Below are 10,597 nucleotides of genomic sequence, written 5' to 3' on the forward strand. Positions count from 1 at the left end.
CAATTAATCACTAAAATTCTAGAAGTGGAGCTGTGACTCAAGTGGTAGAGCACTACCTTTGAAGAGAAAGCTCAGGAACAGCACCAAGGCCCTGAAATCAAGCCCCAGGATGGACACATAGAAAAAAAATCAAATAGTTAGACCTCTGTCACAATGGAATCCGTCAAATTTGGAACATCTGATGGAACACAGGAAGAATACACACCACTTTGAGGGGGTTCATATGAAGAAGGCAACCCTAATTATGAATCATGAGAAACCATCAAGCATACCCAAACTGAATAAAAATTCCAATCCTGGCCTCTTACTGAGTTCATAATATTCAAAACATTCAGTGTTTACAAAGATAATGACAGAATAAAGAAGTTCTTAGGACCCTAAGGAAGACTAGGAATAAATAATCATCAAATTTGGGCTGTTTATTTCTGCTACAAAAGAACTTACTGTGAGAGGGACACCTGTGGCTAACACCTGTAATCCTAACTCCTTCGGAGGCTGAGATCTGAGGATCCCTGTTGGGAGACAGCCCAAGCAAAAAGCCAGAAGTGGTGTTGTGGCTCAAGTGGTAGAGTGCCATCCTGGAGCAAAAGAAGCTCAGGGACAGCACCCCAGCCCTCAGTTCAAGGCCCACAATAGTGCATGCACATGCACAAATACACACACACACACACACACACACACAGAAACATACACACACACACCTTATACAACACATTGGGGGACACTGACTGAGGTCTGGGTACCAGGTGGCAGTGCTCTGGCAGTGATCAGGCCTTGGCAGGTTGTCTCTTAGTCACATGGGGAATATGGCCATTTATAAAAACGTAAGGAGATGATTTGGAGGAGGCTGAGAGTTTAGTCTGAGGTGGTTCTGGAGAATACTTTCTTGAGGGAAGTTCCCTATTTGTGCTTGTGTATCGGGACGGGGCTCACAGGCACTTGCTATAGACAGTTCCCCTTTCTCACCTTGTCTTGCCTGCTCAGCTCTCTAAGTGCAAGGAGATCAGGCTGAAACTGCAAATGTGGTGTTCCTCCATAACTTCGTTTCTTTTGCATTACTTTAATTATTTGTAACATTTTTCTTTTGGTAGAGCCTCACCTCTGTGAAGAGCTCTAAATAACAACATCTCCAGTCTGTGAATTTTCATTTAAGGGTTCATCTGTGTGGTATACTCATTGTAGGGTAACTATTTCTTCTCCTTCTTCCCCTTCTTCCCCAAGTCTTCCTCCCCTTCTCTTCCTCTTCCTCTTACCTCCTTGTCCTCCCTCTTCCTCTATCTCCTCTTTCCCTCCTCTCCTCTCCTACTGCACCCTCCGTCTCCCCTCCTCCTCCTTCTCCTCCCCCTACTTCCCCTCTCCCTCCCCCCTTTTCCTCCCCTCCTCCCCTCCATCCCCCTTCTTTTCCTCCTCCTCCTCCTCTCCTCCTCCTCCTCTTCCTCATCCTTCTCCTCCTCCTCTTCTCCTTCTCCTTCTCCTTCCTTCTTCTTCTTCTTCTTCTTCTTCTTCTTCTTCTTCTTCTTCTTCTTCTTCTTCTTCTTCTTCTTCTTCCTCTTCTTCCTCTTCTCTTCTCTTCTTCTTCTTCTTCTTCTTCTTCTTCTTCTTCTTCTTCTTCTTCTTCTTCTTCTTCTTCTTCTTCTTCTTCTTCTTCTTCTTCTTCTTCTTCTTCTTCTTCTTCTTCTTCTTCTTCTTCTTCTTCTTCTTTCTTCTTCTTCTTTCTTCTTCCCTCTTCCCTGCCAGTACTGGTACTTCAACTTACAGCCTTAGCACTATCTCTCAGCTTTTGCTGCTCACAGCTAGTTCTCTACCACTTTAGTCACACCTCCACTTCCAAAAGGGCAGGGCTCCACCACTGCCCTCTTTCACCCATTTTCCTCTGATTCTTTGCCCTCCCCACACACCCCCACAGATATGCAGGGAAATACACCATTTATTAAGTAAAGAAAAAGTCACCAAAGGAACAACGAAGAAAAAAGTCCTTTGTTTCCATAGCTTTGGAGTTTTTCTGTGTTTATATTATTTTATACACTTGTGAGGAGGTGCTTGAGTATTGCACCTTTGTGATTCTCTCCTAAGACTATCCTGTTTTGGTCCCACTGTAGGTGAGTATCTAGAATTTTCTAGGTTTTGTCATATCCCGTTGCCTTTTACATTTAATTTAAATATATCAGAGAGAACATGTGCCATTTCTCTCTCTCTGATCTTGGCTTACTTCCCTTAACATGATTTGTTCTAGTTCCATCCATTTCCCTACAATAACATTATTTTATGATTTCTAATGGCTGCGTAAAATTCCATTGTATATGCTTACCACATGTTTTGAATCCACTCGTCTACTGTGGGGCATCTGGGTTGTTTCCATGCCTCGGCTATTTGAATAATGTAGCAATGAACATGGATGTGCAGGTGTCCTTAACCTATTGTGGTTCATGATGATCAGGGTAGATGCCTTGGAGTGGTATGGGTGGATCTTAGGGGAAGTCTATATGTAGCTTTTTGAGGAACCTCCAGACTGCTGTCCAGAGTGGTTGTACTAGTTTACATTCCCACCAGCAACGCAGTAGCGTTCCTGTTTCTCACAGCCCCAGCAGCATTTGTTATTGTTAAATTTGAAATGTTGAGCAATCTAACTGAGGTAAGATGGTATCTCAGGGTTGTTTTGATTTGTATTTCCTTTATGTCCAGGGACGATGAGCATTTCCTCATGTGTTTCTTTGCCATTCTTACCTCTTCTTCTGAGTAGTCTCTCCTCACCTCCCTTGTCCATTTAGTGATTGATGTATTAAGTTTGGAAGGGGTTAGTTTCTTGGGCTCCTTGTGTATACTGGATATTAGGCCTTTGTCTGATATATTGATGGAAAAGATCATTTTTTTTGAAAAGCTCCAAGATGTATTATTTGCAACTCCAAGTTCGTAAATCGACAATGACGTACTACTCTGCCCATGACTCAAAGATGTCTCCTGCGTGCACCTCTGCTCCACTGTAATTAAAGGTTGCTTCCTACAAATCTGACTGTGACTTCCTAGATTCTTGGGCTGTAGCTGGTTAAGTCTCCTGATTCTAATGGTGGGGTGCTTTATGGCCTAGGAGGTGGAGTCAAACCTCCTGGACCCCGTGTAGGCCTCCATTATCTACAGTGACGTTCAGAAATGCTGACCAATCCAAAGCTAGGGCAAATTGCTCAGAAGACAACTCCTATTCAGTAGAAATTGCCCTTAATCCTACTGCAGAAACAGTTGTCAAGTTGGGGATGGAGAGTCCAAAAAGATTATGGCCAACAAGATATTTTACATGGCTTCCTTTGAGAGTTTACCCCAAGCGGAGCCACCTGACCACTCACCTTTTATTACATTTCTAATAGCTGCTCCATTTCTTCCATGGCTATTGTAATGTCACTGGCTTGATCATTACACAGGGTTTGCTGTTCCAGGAATCGGATCCTTCCTTCTTTCATCTTCAACTTTGCCTTTAAGGCCATAGAGTTCATAGTGAGTTCTTGCTGTGAAGCCAGGGTCTCCCTGCCTTGGGTTGAGGCCCTTGCTCTCCAAAATTGCTAAGCAGTTGTCCTGGAACCTCTCCAGCAGCTCCACCTTCTGAGTCAGATCCTTCAACTCTTCCTGAGTTTCAGTCAATTTCTGGTGCAACTGCTGGCTGATGGTCTCTAAAATCTGGTTCTTATCCTTGAGATCTTCCTCTGACCTTTGTTTAACCAAGTGGCTTGTAGCCCTTTCGGAGGTTTTTCCTGATAGTCTCTGCAGCTTTCATCTGCCCGTTATCTCGTTTGGGTTTGGTGACTTTTGCAATATCACTCTCTGAACCTCCTGAATGAAGATGTCTGGAAACATCAACTTCTTTGGATTTAACATAGACTCTTAAACGTAACTCGAGTTTGTGGATCTGAGGGCAGGCCTCCGCTCAGCGCCGAGGGGGGCTGCAGGCCGTGCAGCGTCTTGGATGAACTGGTCATTTTAAGAGGCCGCCGGACTTGAAAACACTCTGCAAGGCAACTGGCCCGGGCACCCTAGGAGTCAGCCACCTCCGTTTCAAATGGGAACTTCCGGTAGCTCAAAAAAAATTTTTTAACTTTCATCTAATGATTTTTTTCTTCTTCTTTATTGTCAAAGTGAAGTACAGAGGGGTTACAGTTTCATATGTAAGGCAAGTACATTTCTTATCCATTTTGTTACCTCCTCCCTCATTCTCCCCTTCCTCCCAGTTCCCCTCTCCCCCTATTGAGTTGTACAGTTGGTTTCCACCAATTGGTTTTGTAAGTATTGCTATTGCAATGGTTTGTCTTTTTATCCATTGTCTCTCGATTTTTGTATTCGCTTTCCCTTCCCTAGTTCCAATACCAGTATACACAGTAGTTGGAAAAGATCTTTACCCAATTGTTGGCTGGCTTTCTAGTTTAGTAACTATGTCCTTAACTGTGCAGAACCTTTTTATTTTAATGTAGAATCACTTGTCCAGTCTCTCTTCTATATGTTGTGCCCCTGGGACTCTATTCAGGAAGTTCCTGCCTGTGCCTAAAAGTTCTATCTCCCCTACTATTTTCTGGCAGTACTTTCAGAGTTTCACATCTGCACTGAGGTCTTTGATCCACTTTCAGTTGATGTTGGTGCATGGTAGCAAGCAGGAAGCCACTTTCAGTTTTCTGCATATGGCTGCACAGTTTTCCCAACACCAATTGTTAAAGAGGATGTGATTTTTCCACTGTATGCCTTTGGCTCCTTTGTTGAATATCAGATGACTCTAAGTATGTGGTTTAATTTCTGGGTCTTCTAAGCTGTTCCAATGATCTTCAGGTATATTTTTGTGCCAGAAACAAGCTGGTATTGTTATTATGGCTCTGTAGTTGTGATACTGCCCGAATTGCTTTCTCTTTTTTTTTAACTTAGAATTGCTTTGGCTATTCTAGATCTTTTGCTGTTCCATATGAATTTTTGCATCATTTTCTCTCTCTCTCTCAATAAAGAACATCATTGGGATTTTGATGGGGAGGGTATTGAATATGTGTATCGTTTTTGACAGTATGGCCTTTTCACAATATGGATTCTATCTATCCAAGAGCATGGAAGGTCTTTCCATTTCCTGGTGTCTTCTTTGATTTCTTCCTATAGATTTTTTTTTTTTTTTTGGCCAGTCCTGGGCCTTGGACTCAGGGCCTGAGCACTGTCCCTGGCTTCTTCCCGCTCAAGGCTAGCACTCTGCCACGTGAGCCACAGCGCCGCTTCTGGCCGTTTTTTCTGTATATGTGGTGCTGGGGAATCAAACCTAGGGCCTCGTGTATCCGAGGCAGGCACTCTTGCCACTAGGCTATATCCCCAGCCCCATCTTCCTATAGATTTTTAACTTCATCTTTTCATGAGGTATATAGTGTTTCTCTTCTTATCTCTGTACCTTTGGGGGTTGCTAGATCTTCTTTGTCCTTTTTTCTTTGTGCTTTTGAAATACTTTTGCATCTCTGCTTTAATTTCATTGGCCAGTTGTGTCATCATGTCTTTACTGGATCTTTTGTCCTCCATCTTCTTCACTCTTACCGGTGTCCTCCCCTGGGTTGTTGTTGGCTTTTGGATTTCATTTGTTGCCTTGATTGTTCATGAATTTTGTAATCTATCCTTGGGATTTACACATTTCAATTCAGGGATTATCAGGGCCATGGCTCCAGGTTGGCCTCAGCAGACTGGAGAGGTGGCAATCCTGCCTTAGTCCAGGCAAGCTCACACTGGGTGGTCTAGCCCACACTGTGTCCCCAAACCAGTGAAGGCCACCAAGCTTGTCCCTAGCCCAACTGAAAGGAGCTCGATCAGGTGTGCAGCATGGCACTGAGCTGCCTAGAATCAGGCTTCTAGACAGGGTATGGGTTTTGGGATGTGTGGACTCCCACTGGTGTGGAGAAGGCTGTTTGCATTTTTTCCCCAGGTTGGCCTCCAGAGTTTGCACACACTCCTGACCAGGGAGTGGTACACCAGCACCTGGGGTCATAAACCTGTCTCCTGTGCATGGCAAGGAAGACTAACTGAAGGCCTCAGATCTCAGCCTCCTGAGTACCTAGGATTACAGTGGTGAGCCTCAGGTGCCTGGCTCTTTTCTGAATTACTTTAAGAGTTTTGCACTGATCCTGGAGGAGATATGTCTGTGATCTTCCACTGCTGGCCTCTTTTGTGGTTTAGTTTGTTATTTTGCTTATGTAGATCAAATTATGCACTGAGTTGAACACAATGGGATCTTTGTAAAGTTGTTGTGGTTGTTGTGACACTTTGCAGTCTCCTGGCTTCACACTGTGGTGACATTTTAGATGGCTTCCCTATCCCTTGCCCAATTCCACCTCCTTTGCTATCTTCTGGTGGGCTCTGGGCACCTATAATAGTTACAAGTTGTCCATAAGTATGGATTGGAATGCTCATGAATTGTAAGACAACCCAGTTGTGTGCTATTTTGTGAATACATTGGGTGTGTTCTAGAAGGTGCTCAAAGAAATATTAGTAATATGAGGTTAAGCAACCTGGAATGTTATGCAAGAAGTTCTTCTTGTTCAGAGCAAGCATGCCTGAGTACTCCTTACAACCACAGAATCTGACTCTATCAAGTCTTTTCCCCCTCCTTCCGTTCCTGATCTCTATAGCAGGAATGAGGAGAATCCCAGCATTACTTGACTCAGGGAGGTGACATAAGGATCAAAGCTCAAAGCCAGCCCAGGCAGGAGAGTCTGTGACAATATCACCTCCAGGGAACCAGCAAAATGCTAGAAGTGGAGCTATGGCTCAAGCGATAAACTACTAGATTTAAGCAAATAGAAAACAAAAGTTCAAAGACAACACCGGGCTCTCTGAGCTCAGGACTGGCACAAAAGGAGAAAAGAAAGAGAAAGGCATGAGAGGATGTTCTAAGCCACAAATTTTTGCAGAGATACTAAAGTGTACCTTATCAGCATTGACACTGGAGTGGAACAGAATATGAGCCGCCAGGAGGAAGATAGCCCCTCCTTTCTGTCAGTCACTCCCCAGACCAAATATTTGCAGGAAATAACCCACTTCCAGGTGGTGGGGGACAATCTGCTGTTCTCTTAAGTGATTCTAGTCCCTATCAAGTCCTTGTTTGGTTTTCCATCAGATAAAGTCCTCCAGAGAAGGTCACCAGGAACAAACTGTCTCAACAATTCAAGGCCACCCTGTATTTCTTCTACGTGACTTAAACTTTGTTTCCATCTTTAACTAATCACACTAAAATGGTACTATCTCTGCCAAGTAGGTATTCTTGTCCATCACTTATTTGTTATATGTACTTTGAAGTCAATTCTAGGCTTTGAACTCAGAGCTTCACACTCTCACCTGGCATTTTTTTGCTCAAGGTTGGCAATATACCCCTTGAGTCACAGCTTTATGTGTAGCTTTTTGCTGGTTAATTGGAGATAGATAAGAAGCTCTTGGACCTTAACACCTGAGTTGGCTTTGAACCATGATACTCAGACCTCAGCCTCCTGACTGGCTAGGCTTTCAGGTGTAAGCCACCAGCACATCACTGTTATATGGAAAATCACAACATACAGAGAAGACACATTATGAGAGGTAAAATCTGGAGTCTTTATTAGAAAGCCAGGGACTGAAGTGGACACCTGTCCTGATGACATGCAGCCTGCAATGCAGCTGGCACAAAGCATATGAAGGCAAAAAAAAAAAAAAAAAAAAAAAAGATTGATTGGGCTGGGAAACTAAACCTAACAAAAATGTTATACAGAGCAGGACTCCATGGACCTCAGGGAGAGCGCGGACCAAGACACATGGCGACGGCGGCAAGTTCGGGTCCACACGGCCAGGTATGGACGTGAGCGGCTGGGGAACCGAGCGGTGCAGAAGGGGAGAGCCAGGGACACCACCATGACCTTTTGCCACACCACAGCACTCCACCCCCGAAAGACCAACAGCACGGGACACACACACAATCCAGGACCAGTGAGTCCCCCATTACCCCCCTCCCTCAACAGGAGACCAGCTATCAGAAACCCAAACCCTACAAAGAAGCTAGAGCTCCCTCCCTCCCCCTCCCCACCCCGAGGGAACAAAGAACCCCTAAATCAGGCGGGAAGGTCCCATCAGGCTCTGGGAAGACACAGGAGTTAGCAAGGGAAGGGCAGAGCAGCACCAAGGCCGTGGAGGAGTCTGAACTGGCCGCACCGGCCCCGCCCCCTTCCCCACAGGGGCCCCGGGACCACAGGCAGTGCAAGCCCCATCCGAGGCGCCTGGACCTCTCAGACTTTTATAACTAAAGTCACAGGCGCTGGTGGGCAATACCAGCCCAGCAGGGACACCTGGGGCTGATCACGCGCCCTCCTCGCAACGGAGGCGCAGTCTGAGGGCGCTAACCAGCCCAGGACAGTTGATCCCACTGGGCCCCACACATACCGCCCCCCCACAGCAGACTCACGGGAGGGCGCAAGCACAACCCAACAACCCGGGGCTCGCTCGGGTAGGCATACTCCTCTCAGGTGGGCGGGGCCACAGCGGCAGCACCCGTTGTAGTGGGCACACAACGCACAGGTGGGCGGGGCCCCCAGCGACAGCGCCTGCTCTGGTAGGTGCACCTGCACAGGAGGGCAGAGCTCTCCAGCGGCCGTGCCCACTCAGTTTGGAGCACTTCACACAAGTGAGTGGGCCACCACTCAACAACACCGGCACCGGAACGGTCCACACAGGAAGGCGAACTGCCTGAGAGGTGAGCTCCTCTGACCAAGATACAGAGTGGAAAAAAGAACCAAAGAAGAGATAAGCCTCCACGCCACGCTGAATCAGCGACCAGCAAACCCCCACCAGGGGCACGCTAGGGTCAGCACAACACAGCAGCAGGACACTGTCCCGCAGAGAAAGACACAGAACCTACCGGCCCCCAAGTGCAGGGAGAGTGACCACCTCAGCAACAACCGAGAAGGTCACGCTCACCCATTGGGAAGCAAGGTTCAATAGCCAAATTCAAACCCAGAGCCAGGACACCAGGACACAAGGCTCCCACTGACAGACCAGCGGGAACCAGCACAAAGCCAAACCAGGGAAGCCACCCACAGATCTCCAGATGCGCAAATCACAAAGAAATATAACACAGTTCATCAAAGGGCAAGCCAACTCGCCAGCTCCAAAAAGCAGCACGACTGAAGAGGAGATGGAGAATAAAAAGTCAAATGAGGCCATGTTAACAGAAATGATGGAAAGCGTCAGAAAAAAATCAGAAAACAATTCCAGGAGTTTAGAGTGGAAGTCTTGAAGGACATCCAGGAAGCCAAGAAAAACATGGGAGCAAAAATGGATACAATGCAAACCTCCATTAAAGAAGACCTTAACATCCTGAGAAGTGAAATGCATGAAAAAATATATTTAAAATACAACTCTTTAAAGGAAGAAATTTCCACGATCAGAGATGATCTGACAACCATAAATAGCTCTCTGACATCCATAAACTCCGCAATTGAATCCACAGCACAAAAAATTGACCATATGGAATCCAGACTCTCTCTCTTGGACGATGATGCAACCAACAAGAACCAGAAAATTACCACACTCCAAGAAACGGTGAAGCTTCAGGGCAGACTAATCCAGGAACTAGTGGACAAAGACAAGAGATATAATCTGTGCATAATTGGAATAGAAGAAGGAGCTGAATACCAGAGCAGAGGGCTTCAACATATTTTCAATAAAGTTATTGCAGAAAACTTCCCCAATCTCACAAGGGACCCCATCCAGGTAACCGAAGCCTATAGGACACCTGGCAGGCCAGATCCCAGAAAAGCCACGCCAAGGCACATAATATTCAAGACTTCAGATCTCAAGAATAAAGAGCAAATTCTGAATGCAGCCAAAGCGAAGAAAGAAATTTACTACAATGGGAAGAGGATCCGAATAACAGCAGACCTCTCCACACAAACCTACCAAGAGCGAAGAGAGTGGAAGAACACCATCCAAGTTCTACATGCCAACAACTTGCAACCTAGGATAAAATATCCAGCGAAGTTGGAGTTCACATTCAAGTGGAAAACCAGATCTTTCCATAGCAAAGAGGATCTAAAGGAGTATGTGAATAAAAAACCAGCCCGACAGCGAATTCTAAGAGGGGAATCCCACCCAACAGAAATCGTACAGGACACACAGACAGAAACAGAAAGAAACTACAATAGCCAGAGCCCAACAGAAAGAACAGCTCACTAAAGACAAGGAAAAAAAAAGAGGAAAAAAACAGCCCAACAAGAAAATGGAAGGAGAAAAAACACTCTTATCCTTGATCTCTTTGAATATAAACGGTATAAACTCTTCGATAAAGAGGAGCAGACTGGCAGAATGGATCCACAAACAAAAAGTTGCCATCTGTTGTCTACAAGAGACCCACCTTACATAAAGGGACAAAAACAGGCTCCGAAGGAAGGGATGGAGCAAGATCTTCCAAGCAAACGCACCTACCAAAACCACAGGAGTAGACATCCTGATCTCAGACAAGCTTGACTTTTCATTAAAATCAACTCAAAAAGACAAAGAAGGACACTACATTTTAATACAAGGAAAAATCCAGAATCAAGACATCACGGTGATAAATGTATACGCACCAAACAAAAGAGGC

The 10,597-nt window shown here is 45.4% G+C and overlaps 1 pseudogene; it reads right to left on the reverse strand.

The window, feature by feature from the left end:
- Positions 1 to 3,344: 3,344 nt before the first annotated feature.
- On the reverse strand, positions 3,345 to 3,973 carry LOC125367428 (annotated as a pseudogene).
- Between the last annotated feature and the right edge of the window lie 6,624 nt (positions 3,974 to 10,597).

The sequence above is a fragment of the Perognathus longimembris genome, chromosome 1, assembly GCF_023159225.1.
Source record: "Perognathus longimembris pacificus isolate PPM17 chromosome 1, ASM2315922v1, whole genome shotgun sequence".
NCBI classification, from domain to species: Eukaryota; Metazoa; Chordata; class Mammalia; order Rodentia; family Heteromyidae; genus Perognathus; species Perognathus longimembris.